This window comes from Oncorhynchus mykiss, chromosome 8, assembly GCF_057628025.1.
Source record: "Oncorhynchus mykiss isolate SJ-2025 chromosome 8, ASM5762802v1, whole genome shotgun sequence".
Classification (NCBI taxonomy): Eukaryota; Metazoa; Chordata; class Actinopteri; order Salmoniformes; family Salmonidae; genus Oncorhynchus; species Oncorhynchus mykiss.
This window is the reverse complement of record NC_143029.1, coordinates 20,434,241-20,460,571: the sequence shown is the minus strand read 5'-3', so window position 1 is coordinate 20,460,571 and position 26,331 is coordinate 20,434,241. Positions and strand designations below refer to the sequence as shown.

Here is a 26,331-nt window from a genome sequence, read left to right as displayed (position 1 = left end):
ACTGGCAGCTCCTTGCAGACTGGCAGCTCTATGCAGACTGGCAGCTCCTTGCAGACTGGCAGCTCTATGCAGACTGGCAGCTCTATGCAGACTGGCAGCTCTATGCAGACTGGCAGCTCCATGCAGACTGGCAGCTCTATGCAGACTGGCAGTTCTGAACAGGCGGGAGACTCCGGCAGCGCTGTAGAGAAGGAAGGCTCTAACAGCGCTAGACAGGCGGGAGACTCCAACAGCGCTGGAGAGGAGGAGGGCTTCGACAGCGCTGGACAGGCGAGGCGCACTGTAGGCCTGATGCGTGGTGCTGGCACTGGTGGTACTGGGCCGAGAACACGCACAGGAAGCCTGGTGCGGGGAGCTGCTACCGGAGGGCTGGGGTGTGGAGGTGGTACTGGAAAAACCGGACCGTGCAGGCGCACTGGAGCTCTTGAGCACCGAGCCTGCCCAACCCTACCTGGTTGAATGCTCACGGTCGCCCTGCCAGTGCGGCGAGGTGGAATAGCCCGCACTGGGCTATGCAGGCGAACCGGAGACACCGAGCGCAAAGCTGGTGCCATGTAAGCCGGCCCAAGGAGACGCACTGGGGACCAGCTGCGTAGAGCCGGCTTCATGGCATTAGGCTCGACGCTCAATCTAGCCCGGCCGACACGCCGAGCTGGAATATACCGCACCGGGCTATGCACCCGCACTGGAGACACCGTGCGCACCACTGCATAACACGGTGCCTGTCCGGTCTCTCTAGCCCCCCGGTAAGCACAGGGAGTTTGCGCAGGTCTCCTACCTGGCGTAGCCATACTCCCTGTTAGCCCCCCCCCAAGAAATTTTTGGGGCTGCCTCTCGGGCTTCCTTGCCAGCCGTGTTCCCTCATATCGCCGGCTCCTCTCTCCGGCTGCCTCTGCTCTCCTAAGTGCCTCCACCTGTTCCCATGGGAGGCGATCTCTTCCAGCCAGTATCTCCTCCCAAGTGTAACAGCCCTTGCCATCCAAAACGTCCTCCCATGTCCATTCCTCTTTACGCTGCTGTTGCTGCCTGTTGACACGCTGCTTGGTCCGTTGGTGGTGGGTGATTCTGTAATGGTTTTCTGTATGTGAAGGAGAGTCGGACCAAAATGCGGCGTGTCTATTGCAATCCATGTTTAATGAAGTAACACACTAAACACAAACACTACCAAAACAATAAACTTAACGAAAACCGAAACAGCCTATACTTGTGTAACCTAACACAGAACAATGACATCAGGACACTAAGGACAATCACCCACGACAAACTCAAAGAATATGGCTGCCTAAATATGGTTCCCAATCAGAGACAACGATAAACACCTGCCTCTGATTGAGAACCACTTCAGACAGCCATAGACTTAGCTAGAACACCCCACTAGCTACAATCCCCATACATACACACCACATACAAAAACCCATGCCACACCCTGGCCTGACCAAATAAATAAAGATAAACACAAAATACTTTGACCAGGGTGTGACAGCAACTGGATCCTGGACTTCCTGACAGGCCACCCCCAGGTGGTAAGGGTAGGCAACAACATGTCTGCCACGCTGATCCTCAACACTGGGGCCCCTAAGGGGTGTGTACTTAGTCCCCACCGGTACTCCCTGTTCACCCACGATCGTGTGGCCAAACATGACTCCAACACCATCATTAAGTTTGCTGACGACACAACACTGGTAGGCCTGATCACCAACAACGATGAGACAGCCTATAGGGAGGAGGTCATAACTGGCAGTGTGGTGCCAGGACAGCAACCTCTCCCTCAATGTGAGCAAGACAAAGGAGCTGATCGTGGACTACAGTAAAAAGGCGGGCAGAACAGGCCCCCATTATCAGACGGGGCTGTAGTGGAGCGGGTCGAGAGGTTCAAGTTCCTTGGTGTCCACATCATCAACAAACTATCATGGTCCAAACACACCAAGACAGTCGTGAAGAGGGCACGACAACACCTTTTCCCCCTCAGAAGACTGAAAATATTTGGCATGGGACTCCAGAAAGTTCTACAGCTGCACCATCGAGAGCATCCTGACCGGTTGCATCACCGCCTGGTATTGCAACTGCTCGGCCTCTGACCATAAGGTGCTACAGATAGTAGTGCGTACGGCCCAGTACATCACTGGGGCCAAGCTTCCTGCCGTCTAGGACCTATATAATAGGCGGTGTCAGAGGAAAGCCCATAAAATTGTCAGAGACTCCAGTCACCCAAGTCATAGACTGTTTTCTCTGCTACTGCACGGCAAGCGGTACCTGAGCGCCAAGTCTAGGACCATTTGGCTCCTTAACAGCTTCTACCCCCAATCCATAAGACTGCTGAACAATTAATAAAATTGCCACCAGACTATTTACAATGACCTCCCCCACCCCTTCGACCCCCATTTGTTTTGTACACTGCTGCTACTCACTGTTTATTATCTATGCATAGTCACTTCACCCCTACATACATGTACAAATTACCTCAACTTAACCTGTACCCCCGCACACTGACTCGGTACCTTTTATATAGCTTAGTTATTGTTATTTTGTGTAACTTTTTATAATTTTTTACTTTAGTTTATTTGGTAAATATTTTCTTAACTCTTATTGAACTGCACTGTTGGTTAAGGGCTTGTAAGCATTTCACAGTAAGGTCTACCATCTACCGTATTCGGCGCATGTGACAAATAAAGTTTGATTTGATTTGTTCCAAAGCTTTAAAACAGCCAGTCAGTCCAAACACAACCGAGCGCAACCATACACAGACATGAACTGTTACACATCACAGACATTCACTTTTTATAACCTTTAGCTTTATAGTGCTTTTTTTAATAGATCTTGTTGAGGAGTGTATTGGAAAAAGACAAGTGTTTCCTCTGCAATCATTGGTCTCTTAGTGTGTATATAAAAGACGAGGGTTGATGTCTGCTTCTCTGCTCTGTTATTGCTCTTCCTTTGTAATAACATGAGACGGTCCAGTGCCTTGTGACTCCCCACTTAATCATGAAAGAGGTGGTTTATGTTGTATTTTTCACATTAAATAATAATAATGAAAATGTCTTAGTACCCTGTAGTCTGTGTTGGATTGTTGTTTGTCTGATCATCTGTGTTATTCTGTACTGAGCTCTGTAGAAAGGATCTGTAGTCTATCAGCTCAGGACCTCTGCCAGATGTCTGTACAGATGTATGATCTTAATTTGATCACCCTGTTGCAGGATAACTTTGTAGTGTGCTTGAGATTTAAAAAGGCTTCTGATGTCTGTAATTTTACTTTGAAATGTCAGACTTGATATTTCCTTACAAAAACATTTATCAACCCCTACAAAAATGTCCATTAAATATAATCCACATACTTCACGTTTCCTTTTGTTGCAGGATTATTTTCCTGCTGTAGCAAACTCAAATTAAGATCCTACATCTGTATGTTGATGCACAAACACTAAGGTCAGAACAGGGTCAACAACTCACTGTTCTTTAAACACAAACTGACTGGAGAGGCTTAGTGTGTTAACAACACCATCTCCACATGATTGGAGTGAGTCAATCCACTCATAGTGAGATGTGTGAAAACATGAGAATGGATTTGAATGTATATTGATTGACTGGTTCTGAGGATGCTTTAGAACTCCTCAAGCAGAATAAGAAGCTGTCAAGTGGATTTTACTGAATTATCGTAATTAACCTTGTCACTTGTGTTCCCTCTCCGGCATCTAGGTCACCAGGCTGCTCGTTAGGGCGCACACCTGTCACCAGCGTTTCACGCATAATGACACTCACCTGGACTCCATCTTGATTACCTGCCCTTTATGTCCCTCCCTTTGGTTTCTTCCCCAGTCGTCATTGTTTCTGTTTTATGTCAGTGTGCTGTTTGTTTCTTATTTTGTTCATTTCTGAATTAAATGTATTCACTCCCTGAACCTGCTTCCCAACTCTCAGCGTACATTGTTACAAACCTCTTGTGGATTCTCTTGTCTAGTCCTTTGATGGTGTTTCATATAGTATTCTCTTATACATAGAAACAACTGCAATGTTGCTAGTGTTTTCTGTGCCTGTGTTTATTTGAATTTCCAGGTGTGATAAGTCAGAAAAGTCCTTTAGATGTGTTATGCAAAGCACACACCTTCATATCTCCCATAAATGAATGTACAATTTGGGTCAATCATACCTTATCACTGCATGCAGCTGCCTTCAGTGCCAGTAGCTTTTTTTCAATACTTTGTCAGACATCGACAGTAAATTAGGTGTTGCTGCTAAAGCAGGCTCTTAAGACATTACCAAGTTGGAGATGGGGCTCTGACAAACAGAATGACAGCACTAGCAGTCAGTGGGGGGGATGTGTGATTTCATGTCAGCACTGTTGCAAGGCCTGTGCCAACTGGAATGGAAGTAATTTTAGGTGGGTACTATGTACAGTATGAGTGGTAGTTCTTTCAGAAAGAGTATATGAAAGCAACTTTTTGGGAATGAGTCCAGTGTTCATTAAGACGCACAAGGCTACTCTCTCCTAAAGGAGCCTTTCACCATCCAAGGACACTAATGTCACATTGGAATAGGAAATGAACTCATAGACGAGTGGAATAAGGTAATCCACTTTTATGTATTTACTTAACCTTAGTAATTCATTTCCATGCCCTAGGATTCTTACAGACACGCATACTGAGTGACAGGCGTTTTGCTGAGTGATGACATCTAACTGGTGCTGTAGGGGCGGGCCAAGGGGTTGTGAGCGTTACACTGCATTGTGAAATCTTGACCAATCACAGCAGGCACCGCATCACTCCATTTGTTGTTTTATACTGCATAGCGCAAGTGATGCGTGCTTATGGAAACTCGCAATAATTGATTTGCCAATCAAAAGGTTGGGCTTGACCAAAAACATCCCGGGTTGAAGCCCCGGAAGCTCAGGCCTAGTGCGATGTTCTATGGATTATGCGATTCGCATAATCTATAGAAAGAAATAGATTTTATAAAGAGGTTTCAGAAAGCTGTCAACTGCTGCCCTGAATTATGTATACAGTGTAAGATAATTGTAATTATGGTACTGTATGCAATGACACTAATTTAAAGATGCTCTTGATAAAAAACTGGGGCAGTGTATTTGCTATCATGCCTCTAGCACTTGTTGATATAAATTTAGCTGAGTATATGGTTTTACATTTTGTCTCTCCCATCTTTCCAGTTGGAAACTGGAGAAATATAGTAGCTTAGACCAGCATCCCCCAACTGATGGACAAATTTCGCCCGCAGGTGGTTTTATTCCCCCGTCCTCCCCCCTAAAGTTTTCTAAGCCAAAAAAAAACATACATTTTTAGATTTTCATTGTTGGACATAACAGACTGTAAAAACACCAGGTAATCAGCTCCAAGTGATTTACATTTTGGAAATCTGTTCCCAAGTATTCCCATGTATAATAGAGAGACACGTGAAATGCATCAAGTGGTTGCTGAAGCTGAAGCTCAGTAAAAAAAGCAGCATACTGTGGAGTCCTGGAGGACAGTGGCAAAGCACTAATAGTTTATCAGTGTTCACACTTCATACATTCCTGAACTAACCCTTACAGTATCTATTCTCCCAGTTGCCCTTCCAGATCGTTCACACCACATGACTTTTGATGGCTATGTATATTATTATATATCAATATACTATTGATGGCTATGTAAAAGGGAGGTGGCAACGGGCTCCCATCGATACAAATGATCACTGAGATGCTTAGCCTACGTACCGGGGTATTTGTCATCTGAGATGTGGAGGGGTTTAAGTTACTCACATCCTCTCAAATGTTTTGTATGCCCCTGGGGATCTATTTGCACAATTATTGTATCATCATATTTATGTCCCTGGATAACCGCCCAATAGTTTATTTGGCATTAATGGTTTGTTGTTTGGATTTGATAATATGTAGCTGCTGGGTGACATTAATAGAGTTATTCTCAGGAAGTATAATAATAAAATAATTTGGGAAAAGACGATATAGAAATACACGGTAAAGGCAACACAGGCCAATCGAATTTCGCTTGCTCATGATAAATCTAATTAATGAGAATAGATGTTACGTTAGGTTAAGATTTCTACTTTATGGAATTATGTAAAGAAAGTGTCACTAATAAATAAGTACACAAAGTCTTCCAGTAGGAGAACTTACTCTCTCCTACACAACCAGGATGCCCAAACAAATATTGTCCTTTACAGAGAGTTTTGGCTTGGTTACTGTGGAGAGACAGGGCCAAGTCTTCAGCTCCCACCTCACCTCTATTTCCTGTTAATGGTTCCAAGGGCCTGCCATTGGTGGACTGCTGCAGTTGCCATGGTCACAGTGACCAGCCAGACCTTTCAGACCAGACCAGAGATCCAATGTGACTCCAGGGAGCCTGAGGGAGAGAACGAGGGCAAAAATAAGGAAGAACTGAAGAGGGAGGGAGAAAGGGAGGGAGTGGGGACAGTCTGGGTAAGGTGCTTTGCTGCTTCCTGTGTCCAGAGGATCAGGCCCTTTCTGTAGGGTCGCACAGGTGCTACAATAAGCATGATTGCTTTCAGTAATCCCTGGTTCAAGCCGAGCCGGTCAATTAAACAAGTGATGCTACTTGTACGAGGGCTGAAAGTTTATGTTCTGTTGAAGGGAACAGGCTAAACATAAGATTGTTTTTGTTCCTTATTCCAAAGTGAAAAACAACCGTTTGTTTTTCTGGAAGTGCATGCTGTGTCTGATGTTTGATTGTAGGCTGCACTGTAATTGCTGCTATACCCCCCACCTATTCAGTTGCCGTTAAGAGCTACAGTGCCAAAACATTCTGTTATATTATAAAGTGGGATTAAAATGGATTTAATTGTAATTTTTTTGTCAACGATCTACACAAAATACTCGTCAAAGTGGAAGAAAAATTTGAACATTTGTAAAAATATCAATTAAAAAAGTCATAATTTTACAACAAAAAAAACGAATATATATTGATTAGGTAGTATTCAACCCACTGAGTCAATACATGTTCAAATCACCATTGTCAGTGATTAAAGCTGTGAGTCTTTCTGGGTAAGTCTCTAAGGAGGACCGAGCACGCGCCCATTCTCATCGACGGGGCTGGAGTGGAGCAGGTTGAGAGCTTCTAGTTCCTTGGTGTCCACATCACCAACAAACTATCATGGTCCAAACACACTAAGACAGTCTTGAAGAGGGCACGACAAAGACTATTGCCCCTCAGGAGACTGTTACAGGAATTAAATTCCTATATGTTTTAATACTCAATTAAAATTAAACACGGTCAATTCCTAAGAATTTGTAAGGCTCTTATTTGCATAAAATGGACAAAGACCAGTCTCAAAATCAATCAGCAGCGTTTATTCTCGAGAGTACTGAACATGATACAGTTTACCACAGGTAAACTAAAAATGACGTCATTAGTTTTCGTACTACCCCGTCTCATCTCCACTCCAGTACAATGGCTGTATAGTTCTCAAGCCTTCCCACATCGTCTCTCCCAACTTAGATAATTTATGACCCGAGCCAAGGTCTGCCTGTGTAGATAAGCATTCTAGCCAGTCTGATGATAAATTCATTCATTTCTACCAAGGAACAGACAGTCATTGTTCTACTTCTTGATTATAATTACACACATTATATTCAGTACTAGAATAAAAATAAAATTCATACATATACAGTAACATAATAGTACTCTGATTAGTCAGTCCTGATTGAAATGTATACATAATTAGTCATTATTGATAAAAAAAATCCCTTAACAGAGACTGAAAAGATTTGGCATGGGTCCTCAGATCCTCAAAAGTTTTTACAGCTGCACCATCGATAGTATGGTTGCATCACTGCCTGGTATGGCAACTGCCTGGTATGGCAACTGCTCTGCCTCCTACCGCAAGGCACTACAGAAGGTAGTACGCACGGCCCAGTACATCAATGGGGCCAAGCTTCCTGCCATCCAGGACCTCTATACCAGGCGGCATCAGAGGATGGCCCTAAAAATTGTCAAAGACTCCAGTCACCCTAGTCATAGACTTTTCTCTCTGCTACTGCACGGCAAGCGGTACCAGAGCGCCAAGTCGAGGTCCAAAAGGCTTCTTAACAGCTTCTACCCCCAAGCCATAAGGCTCCTGAACAGCTAATCAACAGCCTTGGTTTCTCAAATGACTGCTTCGCCTAGTTCACCAACTACTTATCAGATAGAGTTCAGTGTGTAAAATCGGTGGGCCTGTTGTCCGGACCTCTGGCAGTCTCTATGGGGGTGCCACAGGGTTCAATTCTTGGGCCGACTCTTTTCTATGTATACATCAATGATGTCGCTCTTGCTGCTGGTGATACTCTGATCCACCTCTATGTAGACGACACCATTCTGTATACTTCTGGCCCTTCTTTGGATACTGTGTTAACTAACCTCCAGACAGGCTTCAATGACATACAACTCTCCTTCCGTGGCCTCCAACTGCTCTTAAATGCAAGTAAAACTAAATGCATGCTCTTCAACCGATTGCTGCCTGCACCTGCCCGCCCGTTTAGCATCACTACTCTGGACGGTTCTGAATATGTGGACAACTACAAATATCTAGATGTCAGGTTAGACTGTAAACTCTCCTTCCAGACTCACATTAAGCATCTCCAATCCAAAATTAAATCTAGAATCGGCTTCCTATTTCGCAACAAAGCATCCTTCACTCATGCTGCCAAACATACCCTCGTAAAACTGACTATCCTACCGATCCTTGACTTCGGCGATGTCATTTACAAAATAGCCTCCAACACTCTACTCAGCAAATTGGATGCAGTCTATCACAGTGCCATCCGTTTTGTCACCAAAGCCCCATATTCTACCCACCACTTTCTGAAGGCACTGTACATCATTATTACATTATTTCCCTTGCAATTGTATTTTATCAAGTATGTTTACATTGACTGCATCTGAAAATGTAATGCATTCGTAGTCCTTGTTATTCTCCCAGCAGGCTACAACAAGCTCTTTCTCCAAATGCCACGCTCACAACAGACCTGTTGTTTGAAACCTGCTCAGAAGGCTGATGGGGCATCCATGACTGTCTAATCTGGCCTGACCCTGCCCTTGCCTTTCCCCAGCCTGCACCAGACTTCTCAGACACTCAGCACCTGTCCCCAGGCCATTAGCCCCAGCCTCTCGGGCTTCTCAGCCCTCCAGTTTCTCAGACGCTCAGCCTCAGGACCCCAGCCCGATCCCCTCCATCTGCTGCCTTGCGTTCTGCCCCTGGGACTCCTGATGAATAGTAATCAGGCCAGAGCTGTCATTAAATACTGGAGAGACAGCCAGCCCTGCTCTGGATGACAGGATGGCCATTAATTACGTGACACAGTCACAAATGGCACAAATCAATGAGCTGCAGATGTGAGACGGATGCCAGGAAATATGCATAAAATGTTTTCCCAGAGTACGTCACCATACGTCAACGTTTCATGGCTGTAGCTTTTTCCTGCTGTGTTCAATCAATGCCATTTCCATATTATTCATGTTTTCTTTCCGGCCATACCACTCTCAATGCATGTAACAGGGGCATGCATGTAACAAGTTGACAATGAGTTAAGTTGATATACACTGAGTATACAAAACATTAACATGACAGACTGACCAGGTGAATCCAGGTGAAAGCTATTATCCCTTATTGATGTCACATCTACTTAAAATCAGAGTAGATGAAGGGGAGGATTTTTAAGCCTTGAGACAACTGAGACATGGATTGTGTATGTGTGCCATTCAGAGGGTGAATGGGAAAGACAAACAATATAAGTGCCTTTGAACGGGGTAGTAGGTGCCAGGCGCACCAGTTTGTGTCAAGAACTGCAACACTGCTGGGTTTTTCATTTTCCTGTGTGTATCAACAATGGTCTCCCACCCAAAGGACATCCAGACAACTGTGGGAATCATTGGTGTCAACATGGGCCAGTATCCCTGTGGAACGCGTTCAACACCTTGTAGAGTACATGCCCCAACGAATTGAGGCTGTTCTGGATGCATAGGTGTTCCTAATGTTTATTATACTCAGTGTAGATAATTGATTTGCAGTCACTATTTGAAATAGGAAATTGTTAAGCCTCTACAAGAGAAAGGCACAGTTGTAATTTCCTAAACTGATGCTTTATCATCTCCCCGGCTGATGATGAGACAGACATATGATATGAACCATTGAAGTCTTTGACAGACTCCTATTTGTGTGAGATTTATAGTGTCTGTCGGTGATATCATAAGATTCTTCTTCCTGAGCCTACAGTGTGTCTGAATGATTCAGGAGTGCCTGTTGCTTGTCATTGCATATTTGCAGAATACTGTTCTGTGTTACCTGGCAACATAAATGTAGATGGCAGCCTGAAAAGCCAGGGTCTGTTTCTGTCAGAAAAGTCATGCCCTCACAATTCAACATGAACTATTTCCATTTTAGGATTATGTAAATTCATGTAAGTTCACATTCTGAATCATATGGTTGTATACATTTTTATGATGCTCTTAAAAGTAACCTTTATACTGTTACAAATCTCTCTGAGAAAAAAGAGCTGCAGTACATTTGTATTCTGTCTGAAAAGCTTTAGCCATAATGACTAAGCCAAAGACTTTTATAACTAAACCAAGATAGACCACACACTGTCGTTTCCAATGGGAACAAATAAGTCATAGCAGGCATAACAAGCAAGGAGCTGGGCAGAGCCAAGCATGAGCTAACGAGATCCTATTGGCCCTTTCTAGGATGCATCTGCATATTTCCGTTAGGGAACGCTTACTCTGAAGTGCGCGTGTGCAATAACTCAATTCGCCTTTGCACTTCTAAACAATGCCATTTTTAAAAATGTTAGCAAAGGGTAAAGTCTACAAAACATAGTCCACTCTGTTCATAACAGACTGTAGTTTTGGGAACGGAGGAGATGGCTGCCGTTTTATGGGCTCCTAACCAATTGTGCTATTTTGTGTATTTTTTCATGTTGTTAATAACTTATTTTGTACATAATGTTTCTGCCATGGTCTGTTATGACTGAAAAGAGCTTATGGATATTAGAACAGTGATTACTCACCTTGAACTGGAGAAAGATGTTTTCTTTAACGAGTCGGACGCAAAGGATTTACTGCTCATACCGGACCAGGCCCAAATCCCTGTCATTCGCATGAAGAGACGCCGATATAGGAGACGCAGGTCCGAGTGCCTTGTGAGAATTCGTCGGCGAGTGGGTAACCCCCCTCTACCATCCGTCCTTTTGGCCAACGTGCAATAATTGGAGAATAAACTAGATGAGCTCCGTTCGAGACTATCCTACCAACTGGACATTAAAAACTGTAAAATCTTGTGTTTCACCGAGTCATGGCTGAACAATGACATGGATAATATACAGTTGGCTGGATTTTCCGTGCATCGGCAAAACAGAATTGCTGCCTCCGATAAGACAAGTGGTGGTGGTCTGTGTCTATTTGTCAATAATAGCTGGAGTGTTTTCTCAACACACAGAAACGCGTACAAAGCTCTCCCTTGCCCTCCATTTGGCAAATCTGACCATAATTATATCCTCCTGATTCCTACATGCAAAAACTAAAGCAGGATGTACCATTGACTCGCTCAATACGGAAGTGGTCAGATAAACTACAGGACTGTTTTGCTAGCACAGACTGAAATATGTTCCGGGATTCATCAGATGGCATTGAGGAGTATACTACATTAGTATACTACAGGAGTATAATACATGTAGTATAACTACATCGATGATGTCGTCCCCACAGTGACCGTATGTACATACCCCAACCAGAAGCCATGGAATACAGGCAACATCCGCACCAAGCTAAAGTGTAAAGCTGCCGCTGTCAAGGAGTGTGAATCCTAGACGCTTATAAGAAATCATGTTATCACTCCGACAAACCATCAAACATGCAAACTGTCAATACAGGACTAAGATTGAATCCTACTACATCGGCTCTGACGCTCGTCAGATATGGCAGGGAATGCAAACTATTACGAACAACAAATGAGCCTACTAGATTAGCTAAATTACTTCTACGCGCTCTTTGAGGCAAGCAACACTGAAGCATGCATGAGAGCACAAGCCGTTCCGACTTTGTGATCACGCTCTCCGTAGCCAAAGAGAGTAAGACCTTTAAACAGGTTAACATTCACAGGGCCGCAGGAATTCTGGAATTCTGATAGATTTTGGTTATTAATGTAAAGATGTAATTTAATCGTATTATTATATGTAATAGAAAACGATGGGTTAGAAGAAGCCTACATAACCAACCCACAAAGTAAAATGTAACATCTATATGGCCAGCTATGTAAATGTTAACATTGCTTTATCCTGCAATAGATGGTGTTCAATTGGTAACATAGATTTTTGTCTTCTAATGCCTTTTTAGGGGAAATAAATCTAAAAGTAATTGAATGTAATCAGATTACGTTACTGAGTTTGGGTAATCCAAAAGTTACGTTACTGATTATAATTTTGGACAGGTAACTAGTAACTGTAACGGATTACATTTAGAATGTAACCTATCCAACCCTGCCAGCCACCAAAGGTAGATTAAAAAAATCTAGCCGCTTTCTCAGATTTTTTTCAAACCCAAATACTTTTTCCCTGCTAGAATTACAGCAACAAAACACCAACAAAATTTATGAGCATGCTTTGGAATGTTCCTAAAACAATACATGTATTACTAGTAAGAAGTAATGTGGTATATTATTTAATAACATTTTTGGTGACCTGAGTCTTATAACCAAAGCATTTCACCTGCCTCTTAGAAGCAGGTGACTTCTCTTCCCCTAGCAGTTGAAACTAAAACATGACAAAACAACCAAGCTTGTGAACAAAGTATCCAAGAAACACAAGGACAAAGTCTCACTAGTAGACTGTCATTTCAAGTAAATTGGATCAACTTTTATGCCAGTGTGCAACGCTTCTAAAATGAATCTTTCGCTCGGCTCTTCAAGTGCACACAGCCTCAGCCAGACAGTCTTGCAGTACGAGGTGGAATAGGCTATATAGGATTCATCTCTTTTTTTTTCAGCGATGAATTTACCAGCTATGAAACAAAACGGCAGAATTTATTTGACTATTAATATGATCATACTTGACCATTTTCTATTCACAAATACGAGTGAAATGCTCGCACTGTGTATCCCTGACCATCCACAAACTGTCATGACTTCCACCGAAGTTGTTCCCTCTCCTTGTTCGGGCGGCATTCGGCGGTCGACGTCACCGGCTTTCTAGCTGCCACCGATCCATGTTTCATTTTTCCTTTTGTTTTGTGTGTTTACACACCTGGTTCCCATCTCATAATTATGTTCCTTATTTAACCCTCTGGTTTTTCTTTCTGTTTTAGCGTGATTGTCTTTCGTGTGTTGGAGTTGTATCCTGTTTTGTCCTTGTTTGATAACGGGATTTTTGTTACGTTCTTGGATTGAGTTAATACAGTGTTTTTTTACTCTTACCTGTGTCCTGCGTCTGACTCCTTCGCTATCTTCTAGATAGACTCTGACACAAACGTGGCTGATGAAATAGACATTTTGCATGCCAATGTCAAAATTGGCAGGTGTTGGCAGGTGTTCATTTTAGGTCCTGGTCTCTGGCCTCTAGTGAACTCCAGTCATTTGCAGCTGAATGGAAAACTGCCCATTTCCCCCTCCATCTTTAGTGCTCTATTCTTTCACCACCAGCCAGGGTTTCCATGGAAACAGGGAGGATTGGTGTCTACCTGGTGTTTGTCAGTCAGTCTGTCATTGCCCCCCTCATGGCTGGCGTGTAATCTGCCTGCATCGTGGACCTTGTTAAACCACCTTATTCGCTATTCATTACTTCAGCTACAAGCACTCACATCAGCCTCCAGAGGATGAGATGGAGGCAGACCAGACCCCGCTCGCCGGCTGCAGGCTTGTTCAGTCCAGCGACATGGGCCTCCCTCCCTCACTCCCCAAAGAGCAGCCGTGGCCTGGAGATGTGGGCTGCTGTCCAGAGATAGTGTACAGGAGTGTGTATTTGTCTACGCTTGAGTGCTTGTGTGTGTGTCTGAGAGAAAAAGAAAGATAGGAAGGGAGGGAGGGAGAGAGATAATCCAGTGTTTCATGAACAATTGTAGAGTTTAATCCACAGTGATGACAGTGTGATGTGGACAAGAGACAGAAACAAAGCCAGAGCAAACCGAGTTCAGAGGAGCCTACAGGACAGTCACACCAGAGTCATGCGGTCACAGTTGACAAGCTAACATGGTTAAGGCTACTTGAGCACAAAGCAGTGTTACAGGGATTCAGACATTCAATTCAATAGATCTTTATTGTCCCAGAAAGACAATTCTTGACATTGTTTCCTATTGTTTCTAGCTCACAGATGCAGTTATATACCAGGCAGGCACACTATAGTATAATGACATACGTCTGTAGGCTGAATACCATTATGATTACACGATAGATCTGTTAGAGTAATACTCCACGAATTGGTACACGGTGTGGCATCCATCATTGCTACTGGGGGCATAGTAATTTTTTCACAATTGAATAGGCATCAGGTAATTATGCAGGCCAGCCCTCAGGCAGTTCTGGAGTGTTTATGGGGGAATTATAATCAGAATGAGAAGAGTTTTGGGAGAGCGTTCAAGATGACAAGCACTCGTTCTGGTAATCACACTTGATAAAAAGTGCCCAGTCTACCCATACACAACTGCCCTAATCAAGACAGAGGCATCGAAGGCAATGCTGTCTGAAGGTCACATGCACCTCTCGTGGAAAGAACAGCCACCTGAAATACACTACATGGACAAAAGTATGTGGACACCTACTCGTCAAACATTAATCATTAATACGGAGTTGGTCCCCCGTTGCTGATATAACAGCCTTCACTCTTATGGGAAGACTTCCACTAGATGTTGTAACATTGCTGCGGGGATTTGCTTCCATTCAGCCACAAGAGCATTAGTGAGGTCGGGGCACTGATGATGGGCAATTAGGGCTGTCTCGCAGTTGGCATTCCAATTCATCCCAAAAGTGTTTGATGGGGTTGAGGTCAGGGCTCTGTGCAGGCCATTGAAGTTCTTCCACACTTATCTTGACTAACCAATTCTGTATGAACCTCACTTTGTGCACGGGGGCAATGTCATGCAGAAACAGAAAAGGGCCTTCCCCAAACTGTTGCCACAAAGTTGGAAGGGCAGAATCATCTAGAATGTCATTGTATGCTGTAGCATTAAGATTTCTCTTCACTGGAACTAAGGGGCCTCACCCGAACCATGAAAAACAGCCACTGACCATTTTTCCTCCTCCACCACTATGCATTCGAGTAGGTAGCGTTCTCCTGGCATCGTCTGAACCCAGATTAATCCGTCGGATTGCCAGATGGTGAAGCGTGATGCATCACTCCAGAGAACGCGTTTCCACTGCTCCAGAGTCCAATGGCGGCAAGCTTTACACCACTCCAGCCGACACTTGGCATTGTGCATGGTGATCTTAGGCTTGTGTGCGGCTGCTCAGCCATGGAAACCATTTCATTAAGCTCTCGACGAACAGTTCTTGTGCTGATGTTGCTTCCAGAGGCAGTTTGGAACTCAGTAGTGAGGGTTGCAACCGAGGACAGACGATTTTTACACGCTATGTGCTTCAGCAGTCGGCGGTCCCGTTCTGTGTGCTTGTGTGGCCTACCACTTCTACTTTACAATAACAGCACTTACAGTTAACCAGGGCAGCTCTAGCAGTGCAGAAATCTGACGAGCTGACTTGTTGGAAAGGTGGCATCCTATGACGGTGCTACGTTGAAAGTCACTGAGCTCTTCAGTACGGGCCATTCTACTGCCAATGTTTGTCTATGGAGATTGGCTTTCTGCTCGATTTTATACACCTGTCAGCAACAGGTGTGGCTGAAATAGCAGAATCCACTCATTTGAAGGGGTGTCCACATGTAGTGTAGGTGGATCTGGAATCCACATGCTTGGTTCCAAGCACAGCTCAAGGTTGCTTTATTGTTGGATGAAAGCGATTATTTTCCAGAGAAATATAAATACATGCGCTGGTATATGTCTCTGTGCTTTTCTGTTCATTCCACTCCCTCACACTGCAGACTGGCTTTAGGCATTGCCTCAGGGGGAACTGAAGACTTGGCCCGATCTCCCACAGTAACCAAGCCAAGGCATTCTCTGCAGATGAAGATGAGGGAGAAAGTAAACTACTGGGATGCTTCATATAATTATTTATTCGATAAGTAACACCATCTTCATATCAATAAAGTCTGAAGATAAAATCCATTTTCATTAGCTCGATTAATCATGAACAAATTGTAAACTATTTTATTTGTAAACCTATGTCATCATGATGGTTTTGTGTATCCTCACAACTTTAAGGTTACGTGTCTGAACTCTATTTTGAGAGGTAATGTTACGTGGATATCACAGCTCTTCCAGGAGAAGCACAATCGCACAGGAACAGTACTGACTCGAATTAGGGTGCACTGAGCTACTGAATAGATATCGCCCCCTTACCTACACACAGTAAGATACCACACCATGATCATGTGCTGTGCCTTCTACATATCTGGTTGCCTGTGTTGTGTTCCCCTGTTTGAGTGATGCTGTGCTGTGGAGATTAGTTATGCAGTAGGATGATAAAATACATATCTTCAAGCGGTTTGACGAGGCACACAAGATGAGTGCATGTATTACTGAGCTTGCGGTGTGTCAGAGCAACACAGTGGAGGGAGGCAGCAGCTAGAGCCGCGTGGGCCTCACATGCTCTCCTCAACAACAATGTTATTCTAATGAATGCTATTCCCTCACATATCTCCCTTCATTATAATGTGGAAAGCTGGACGGCCACTTCTCCTCTAGCTGTGTAATAGGGAGTGATAACGATCTATCACAACTCTGACTAGGGGTCTCTATCAGGGCTGGAGCTTTAGATCTTTCCCTAGAAGGGAAGAAGGGAGCCTGGGAGGATGGAGGGGAGCCCGGGGAGGATGGAGGGACATGTTCCACAGGAAGTCATAACAGCCTCCCCTTCATTAGCAGACAGAGAAATAAATGGATGAAGAGAGAGAGCTAGAGCAAGAGAGAGAAAGAAAGAGAGAAAGGAGGAAGACATTCTATAGTCAATGGAGGTGTCTCTCCAAAATGGTGCTGCAGCTGCACTTTATGATATCTGTGGATGCACAACCCTGAGAAGATATAGCAACACCGAACCCTCCCGCTCCATTTCCCGCTCACTCTTATCTCTTCCCAGGCCAGTAATGAGACTGGGAAGCCTAGATTTAAAGGAGGGGTAGAGGGGCAACAGCCATCTGACATGAAAACATACTATGCAGGCTTTACAGTTAATACTGTCATACTGTAGTATACTGCAGTCTTATAAATACTATAGTATTTAGCAGATTGTAGTATTTACCGTAGTGTTTTTGCAGACTGTAATATACTGTTGTGTTCAGTGTTTTTGTTTTATTATCTTTGACAAAGAGGTGGAGGCTTTCTCCTTGAGGAAACCTACTGGAGAAATACTAAAATAGCATAACATATAGGTAGGTAGGTAGGACTGGGGTCTGAATGGATAGCTCAGAGCTTTTGCTCTTTTAAAAACCTGTATTGAACACAATTTATAGTCTATACTTGGCATGTAGGTTTCTCAGTCATGGGTGGCACAAATTGGGATATGGGGAAGGGGAATGGGCAGGGTATATGCTAATTAGATACTGTAGAATTTACTATAGTTAAAAAAGTGTAGTGTTTTTGTGGACATTACTGTAGTATTTACTACATAGTTTTTTGTGGTTAATACTGTAGCATTTACTATATTATTCTACAATTTACTACAGAATTCTATAGTACAGTAAGTCATTTGGGCTGTCCTGTGATCTCAGCTAGTCTATTGGCTTCTGTGGAACGGATATTGCGTCAACAGAGGAGTTGACCATATGTGATAAACTGTACGGCTGTTTTAGACTAGTGCGTAGTAATGGAACAATGTGGTAGTGTGATACAGTACGCTTGTTGCGCTAGCTTTGTTAACTACAGGTAGTTTAAGTAGCTAGATCTGTTCACTCACTCAGGAATAACATCTTCATCCACTGATGGTTTCAACCCTTTCAGTCTGTCTGAACTTGCTATAAAGGGACTTGAAAATATTTGCTTTCATGGTCAGGGATAATAGTGGGCTGAAATCTAAAATAAATAGCATTATAACTATGGGGGCTTCTCACTGTCTATCATTCTCTCTCTCCCTCCCCAAGGCAGGCATGATGAACCATTAGTGGCCTTCATACCCACTGACCATTGTAAGGCTAAGCTGATTTACTGGAATAAATGGCTTTGTAAGCACAGACACAGCGACTTAAGTGCTGGATTAAATCAAGACTTTGACCAGACCCACTCTATCTCAGCACTCGTCAAATAAATGTGAACATGTATTTCCACCATCACAAAGAGTGCTTTAGCAGTTCTGTGATGTGTTGACCTACTCCACTGGTAGTAAGTAGTAGGTTTGTGATTAATTTCTCAGTAATGGAGGCAGGGGAAATTATGAAGTACTCCTCAATGTCAGGGATCCACCTACCTGGCTACCTGTAGTAGACACATTTATCAAAACAAGCACACTGTATCACGCTATCAGATCGTTCCATCACTACGCAGTAGTCTACAACAGCAGTACAGTTTATCACCTAAGAAAGATCAGCTCTCTTGATGCAATTTCACTGCCGCAGGAGCCGCTAGGCTAGCTGAAATCACAGGGATATGACAGTCTGCAGTAGCAGGGCTGCTGAATCTATCTCCTCTCTATCCCTACTGCCTCTATCCCTACTTTAAATCTGGGCTTCCCAGTCTCATTACTGGGGTGGGTAGAGATAAGCGGAAGCGGGAAACGGAGCGGGAGGGTTTGGTGTTCCTCTATCTTCTCGGGTTTGTCAGGCTGTGAAGGCAGCGGCTGGTTACACAAGGCTAATACCCCTGTCGGACCAGAGGTAATAACATTAGGGGGAAAAAGGCTTTTCTTTTCTCTCTCGTCCACCACTACAGTCCAACGACGTGATACACCACGGGTCAGAATGGATGGGTGGAGCGCTGAAAGGTTCCCAGAGGGGTGAGAAATGAGGGTTTCATTGTGTAATTCTGGAGTTCCCATGAAACAGAGCTTTGTGAAGAGAGATGGAGAGGGTGTACTACTGTGTCTGCAAGAATAATGTAGAATGTAGAATGTAGAATAAAGCAGACTTCCTCAACTGTTAAAGGGTTAGAATTCTCACACATTAGTGTCATTTTTAGTTGTTGATAATTTCACTATTATCAAGGCCAAAATACATAAAGCTTACTTCTGCCATCATGAAGTGCTTTGAGAGGCTAGTCAAGGATCATATCACCGCCAACTTACCGGCCACCCTAGACCCACTTCAGTTTGCATACCACCCCAACATGTCCACAGATGACGCAATCGCCATCACATTGCACACTGCCCTATCCCATCTGGACAAAAATCTAATCAAATCAAATTTTATTTGTCACATACACATGGTTAGCAGATGTTAATGCGAGTGTAGCGAAATGCTTGTGCTTCTAGTTCCGACAATGCAGTAATAACCAACAAGTAATCTAACTAACAATTCCAAAACTACTGTCTTGTACACAGTGTGAGGGGATAAAGAATATGTACATAAGGATATATGAATGAGTGATGGTACAGAGCAGCATAGGCAAGATACAGTAGATGGTATCGAGTACAGTATATACATATGAGATGAGTATGTAAACAAAGTGGCATAGGTAAAGTGGCTAGTGATACATGTATTACATAAGGATACAGTCGATGATATAGAGTACAATATATACGTATGCATATGAGATGAATAATGTAGGGTAAGTAACATTATATAAGGTAGCATTGTTTAAAGTGGCTAGTGATATATTTACATCATTTCCCATCAATTCCCATTATTAAAGTGGCTGGAGTTGAGTCAGTGTCAGTGTGTTGGCAGCAGCCACTCAATGTTAGTGGTGGCTATTTAACAGTCTGATGGCCTTGAGATAGAAGCTGTTTTTCAGTCTCTCGGTCCCAGCTTTGATGCACTTGTACTGACCTCGCCTTCTGGATGATAGCGGGGTGAACAGGCAGTGGCTCGGGTGGTTGATGTCCTTGATGATCTTTATGGCCTTCCTGTGACATCGGGTGGTGTAGGTGTCCTGGAGGGCAGGTAGTTTGCCCCCGGTGATGCGTTGTGCAGACCTCACTACCCTCTGGAGAGCCTTACGGTTGAGGGCGGAGCAGTTGCCGTACCAGGCGGTGATACAGCCCGCCAGGATGCTCTCGATTGTGCATCTGTAGAAGTTTGTGAGTGCTTTTGGTGACAAGCAGAATTTCTTCAGCCTCCTGAGGTTGAAGAGGCGCTGCTGCGCCTTCTTCACAATGCTGTCTGTGTGAGTGGACCAATTCAGTTTGTCTGTGATGTGTATGCCGAGGAACTTAAAACTTGCTACCCTCTCCACTACTGTTCCATCGATGCGGATAGGGGGGTGTTCCCTCTGCTGTTTCCTGAAGTCCACAATCATCTCCTTAGTTTTGTTGACGTTGAGTGTGAGGTTATTTTCCTGACACCACACTCCGAGGGCCCTCACCTCCTCCCTGTAGGCCGTCTCGTCTTTGTTGGTAATCAAGCCTACCACTGTTGTGTCGTCCTCAAACTTGATGATTGAGTTGGAGGCGTGCGTGGCCACGCAGTCGTGGGTGAACAGGGAGTACAGGAGAGGGCTCAGAACGCACCCTTGTGGGGCCCCAGTGTTGAGGATCAGCGGGGAGGAGATGTTGTTGCCTACCCTCACCACCTGGGGGCGGCCCGTCAGGAAGTCCAGTACCCAGTTGCACAGGGCGGGGTCGAGACCCAGGGTCTCGAGCTTGATGACGAGCTTGGAGGGTACTATGGTGTTGAATGCCGAGCTGTAGTCGATGAACAGCATTCTCACATAGGTATTCCTCTTGTCCAGATGGGTTAGGGCAGTGTGCAGTGTGGTTGAGATTGCATCGTCTGTGGACCTATTTGGGCGGTAAGCAAATTGGAGTGGGTCTAGGGTGTCAGGTAGGGTGGAGGTGATATGGTCCTTGACTAGTCTCTCAAAGCACTTCATGATGACGGAAGTGAGTGCTACGGGGCGGTAGTCGTTTAGCTCAGTTACCTTAGCTTTCTTGGGAACAGGAACAATGGTGGCCCTCTTGAAGCATGTGGGAACAGCAGACTGGTATAGGGATTGACTGAATATGTCCGTAAACACACCGGCCAGCTGGTCTGCGCATGCTCTGAGGGCGCGGCTGGGGATGCCTAATAATACCTATGTAAGAATGCTGTTCATTGACTACAGCTCAGCATTCAACACCATAGTACCCTCCATCATCAAGCTGGAGGCCCTGGGTCTCAACTCCACCCTGTGCAACTGGGTCCTGAACTTTCTGACAGGCCGCCCCCAGGTGGTGAAGATAGGAAACAACATCTCCACTTCGCTGACCCTCTACAATGGGGCCCCACAAGGGTGTGGGCTTAGCCCTCTCCTGTACTCCCTGTTCACCCACGACTGCATGGCCATGCACACCTCCAACTCAATCATAAAGTTTGTAGACGAAACAACAGTATGACATGATCACCAACAACGACGAGACAGCCTACAGGGAAGAGGTGAGGGCACTCGGAGTGTGGTGTCAGGAAAACAACCTCTCACTCAACGTCAACAAAACAAAGAAGATGATTGTGGATTTCAGGAAACAGCAGAGGGAGCACCCCCCTATCCACATCGAAGGGACAGCAGTGGAAAAGGTGGAAAGTTTTAAGTTCCAGGGCGTACACATCACAGACAAACTGAAATGGTCAACTCACACAGACAGTGTGGTGAAGAAGGCAGAACAGTGCCTCTTCAACCTCAGGAGGCTAAATAAATTTGGCTTGTCACCCAAAAGCCTGACAAAGTTTTACAGATGCACAATCTAGAGCATCCTGTCGGACTGTATCACAGCCTGGTACGGCAACTGCACCACTCTCAACCGCAAGGCACTCCAGAGGGTGGTGCGATCTGCACAATGCATCAGCCGGGGCAAACTACCTGCCCTCCATGACATCTACAGCACCCGATGTCAGAGGGAGGCCAAAAAGATCATCAAGGACCACCCGAGCCACTCCCTGTTCACACAGCTATCATCCAGAAGGCGAGGTCAGTACAGGTGCATCAAAGCTGGGACCGAGATAGAAGCTGTTTTACAATCTCAAAGCCATTAGACTGCTAAACAGCAATCACTAACGCAGAGGCTGCTGCCTCCATTGAGACCCAATCACTGGACACTTTAATAAATGGATCACTAGTCACTTTAAACAATGCCACTTTAAATAATGGAACTTTAATAATGTTTACATATCTTACATTATTCATATCACATGTATATACTGCATTTTATACCATCTACTGCACCCTGCCTATGCCGCTTGGCCATCGCTCATCCATATTATTTTTTGTACACATTCTCATTCACCCCTTTAGATTTGTGTATATTAGGTCCTTGTTGGGGAATTGTTAGATTACTTGTTAGATATTACTGCACTGTCGATACTGCACTGTCAATACTAGAAGCACAAGCATGCTACACTCGCATTAACATCTGCTAACCATGTGTATGTGACCAATAACAGCTGCTAACCATGTGTATGGGACCAATAACAGCTGCTAACCATGTGTATGTGACCAATAACAGCTGCTAACCATGTGTATGGGACCAATAACAGCTGCTAACCATGTGTATGTAACCAATAACAGCTGCTAACCATGTGTATGTGACCAATAACAGCTGCTAACCATGTGTATGTGACCAATAACAGCTGCTAACCATGTGTATGGGACCAATAACAGCTGCTCACCATGTGTATGGGACCAATAACAGCTGCTAACCATGTGTATGTGACCAATAACAGCTGCTAACCATGTGTATGTGACCAATAACAGCTGCTAACCATGTGTATGTGACCAATAACAGCTGCTAACCATGTGTATGGGACCAATAACAGCTGCTAACCATGTGTATGGGACCAATAACAGCTGCTAACCATGTGTATGTGACCAATAACAGCTGCTAACCATGTGTATGTGACCAATAACAGCTGCTAACCATGTGTATGTGACCAATAACAGCTGCTAACCATGTGTATGTGACCAGTAACAGCTGCTAACCATGTGTATGTGACCAATAACATTTGATTTGAACTATTTCATTGATCTATGCACTTCACCATGTCATGTTTTCAGCCTTTATTCTACCTGCTGTGTGCACTGCAGTAATCCCTCTCTCTCTGTCAGAAAAGCATCAACAAAAGGACAGAAAACAATGTTAGGAATGTGGGAAATTAAAATAAAAGCAGAAAACTTGCTGTTCAATTTCCAAGGTTTGGATGGTGGTGAAAGGAAAAAGCACTCTGTGTGTGCAGTCTGTCGTGTCCTGCTGTGTGCCTGTTTCTCCAGTCCTAAGGTTTCTGCTGGAACAGGGAAAATACACTATGAACACATGCTAACTCAGGATTGACCAGCTTTTATATTTTCTGATGAAAGAGCAAAAAGTTGAAAGAACATATGGATCGTAAATGCGACAGTTGTATTTGGTGCATCGGCAAAATCATTAGTAGCAATAGGAAATTGATGGAGCGAGAAAAATACCAGCTCTCCCCTCATTTAACACAAATCAAACAGCCTCATGCAGGTTAATTATTCACTGACAGGATTTATGTTATGTTCTGTTCCTGAGAAAATCATCTCTGCACAATCAATTTGTCTTTGTCTTTGTTGTGAAAACAGCAGTAATTAAACTCTCAATGAAAGTGTTGGGAAGTGGAAATAGCTTCATTATCTATGGGGGGGGGGGGGGGGTTGGATGCTCAGTGCTACTATGTTTTCCTTGTCCATGTCATAAAAAGAAAAATGCTAAATTATTGTTTGTGCATCTAATGAGGGGTGATTATTCTGGATCTATTTATATCTGTTACCCATCACTGTAAAGCCAAAAGCTCTAATCTATCTCTTCCTGCTTTAGTTCCATTAGTTCAGAATAGATCTGACATCTTTTCTTTTCTGAATGAGAGATTTATGAATTATTATAACAATGAACAAAAACAGGAAAGATCTGGTTATGAATACATAATGAATGGAATACAAACATGGAGGATATGAGACAAACGTTAAAATATGCCCCAGAAAGCATAAATATTCACAAGGCCCTACCTTACCTAACAACATGCAAACACAAGCAGTAGAATGAGGTGGAAATCACAGGCCTGCCAATGAAAACAGTAAAATATTAAAGATATTTTCTCCTAGTGGAGTGAGCCTGCATGCTGTCATTGTCTAGGAATACATGCCAGGATTTATCATGAACAGTTACAATCATGCAAGGTGTTTGGGGTGACACAGCCACAAGCATAGCTACATACAGTGGGGCCAGAAATGATTGACACCCTTGATAAAGAAAAGCAATAATTCACATACTGAGCTATATTGTATACTCTACAAAAATTGGGAAATTATATATTATATATTTGTTTAACAAGTAATACTTTCTTTCTCAAAAAGGTAGGGGGTCAAAATTATTGAAACCTCTAAAGATTATTAAAAACAATGTCATCAAAAATGTAGTATTTGCTCCCATATTCCTAGCATGCAATGACTGACTACATCAAGCTTGTGACTCTACAAACTTGTTGGATGCATTTGCAGTTTGTTTTGGTTGTGTTTCAGATTACTTCTCAATCATTATTCACGATTCATTCAAGACTATCAGAAATTTCAGAGTCATATACCTAGAAATATAATAGTGTTGAAGATGGAGGTGATTTTCCAAGCATTAAAATAAATTGTTTTTATTTTGGACATATGATTGACAGTTCACATGGCTCTGGCTCACAGGGTTAGATGCACATGGTCTCTTCTACATAGGGCTGTAAAGCAGCCAGCTAGTCCATCATAAAACACAATCTTAGAGAAAAGGTAGAGAGTAAAGAGCAAATGTCTGCTATATGATTCATATGACCCTAGTATCGACAGTGGAATTCAGCCACCAGATAACAATTAAATACTCAATTCTAAATTCACTCAAACATGGATTACAAATATATTGAAATAAATTGTTCTGGGACTGATATCATAACATGACACATTTAACTTGTGTGTGGCTGTCATGATTGACAGACAGTGGGGTCATTCTTGAATTGGAGCGTCAATTGGGCATGGCATAGAAAACATTTAAAGTATTTAGGTACATCTTCCCATTCTAAATCAACTAATTTGACAGCTTAAAGTGGGACTGACAGCATTTTATCTCATTAAAATCTGTTCATATACACCCCTAGGAAGAATATGACATCTTTTAAAACATTTGACACTTAGATATGGTCATTTTCACATTTTCATACATTTTTAGAATGTTTGTTACGTACTGTATACTAAAGGCATTTGTGAAAATTATATAGCAATAGAGTGTGAAAGCGGCTGTGCTTTTGGATACAATTCAGTAAATAAAACCTAATAAAAACATCTGTCTCGTCCAGGACCAGTTTACGCAGACCGGTGCACCATAGCCAGTCGGAGCTATATGCAAACAAGCCATTTGCACACGGGCCTGACATCATTCACTTTGAACCGGACTGTGCGTTTACAGGCAGTTGCAACGGTGCGACTTTAGATCATTAGAACGCATTCACCAAAAGCCACAAAATACACCTGAATAGATTTCTGTAAATATGTCAATACCACTTGGGAGTCTTCTTACATTTGGGAACTTTAAAGTCCAATTGATCAAACAACCATGAAAATGTAGGCTCTTTCCCTCAGTTATGCACATCAACAACAACAAGATCAACAACTAAGGCTAACCAGCGAGACATCTTATGAAGGAACATTAGATAAACCCTCTCAAACCTTTTCAGCTGGTTGGTCGCCAAAATTGCACCGATAAACGATGGGGAATTGTAACCTACTCGTCCTTCTGCAGCTTGTCCCAACCAAGCACCCACATCTAACTGGCTAAAGTTAGCAAGCTTGCTAGCTATCTACTTCCAGACACAAATTCAGAGCTGGTTAGGCTGTTTACATGTTATCTAGAGCATTCCTGACTAACTATTACTTTCTTTGCCTACGTTTACTGACACCGGTCATATTCAATGGATAGTGAGCGTTAGTAAATTCATCCGTTATTCTGTGCTTTGGCACACTCAGATGAGCCTTCTCTGAAATCGGAATAGATAGCCAAAGTGAATTCCTCCTTCGGCCGCCTTTCCTTCCAGTTCTCTGCTGCCAATGACTGGAACGAACTGCAAAAATCACTGAAGCTGGAGACTCATATCTCCCTCACTAACTTTAAGCATCAGCTGCCAGAGCAGCTCAC

At 43.6% G+C, this 26,331-nt stretch overlaps 1 non-coding gene across 1 annotated transcript; it reads right to left on the bottom strand.

Moving 5' to 3' along the window:
- Positions 1-17,406: 17,406 nt before the first annotated feature.
- LOC118965655 (U7 small nuclear RNA) lies at positions 17,407-17,462 on the bottom strand. Its single transcript, XR_005053036.2, has one exon. It is a non-coding gene; the product is annotated as a U7 small nuclear RNA (small nuclear RNA).
- Positions 17,463-26,331: the final 8,869 nt, after the last annotated feature.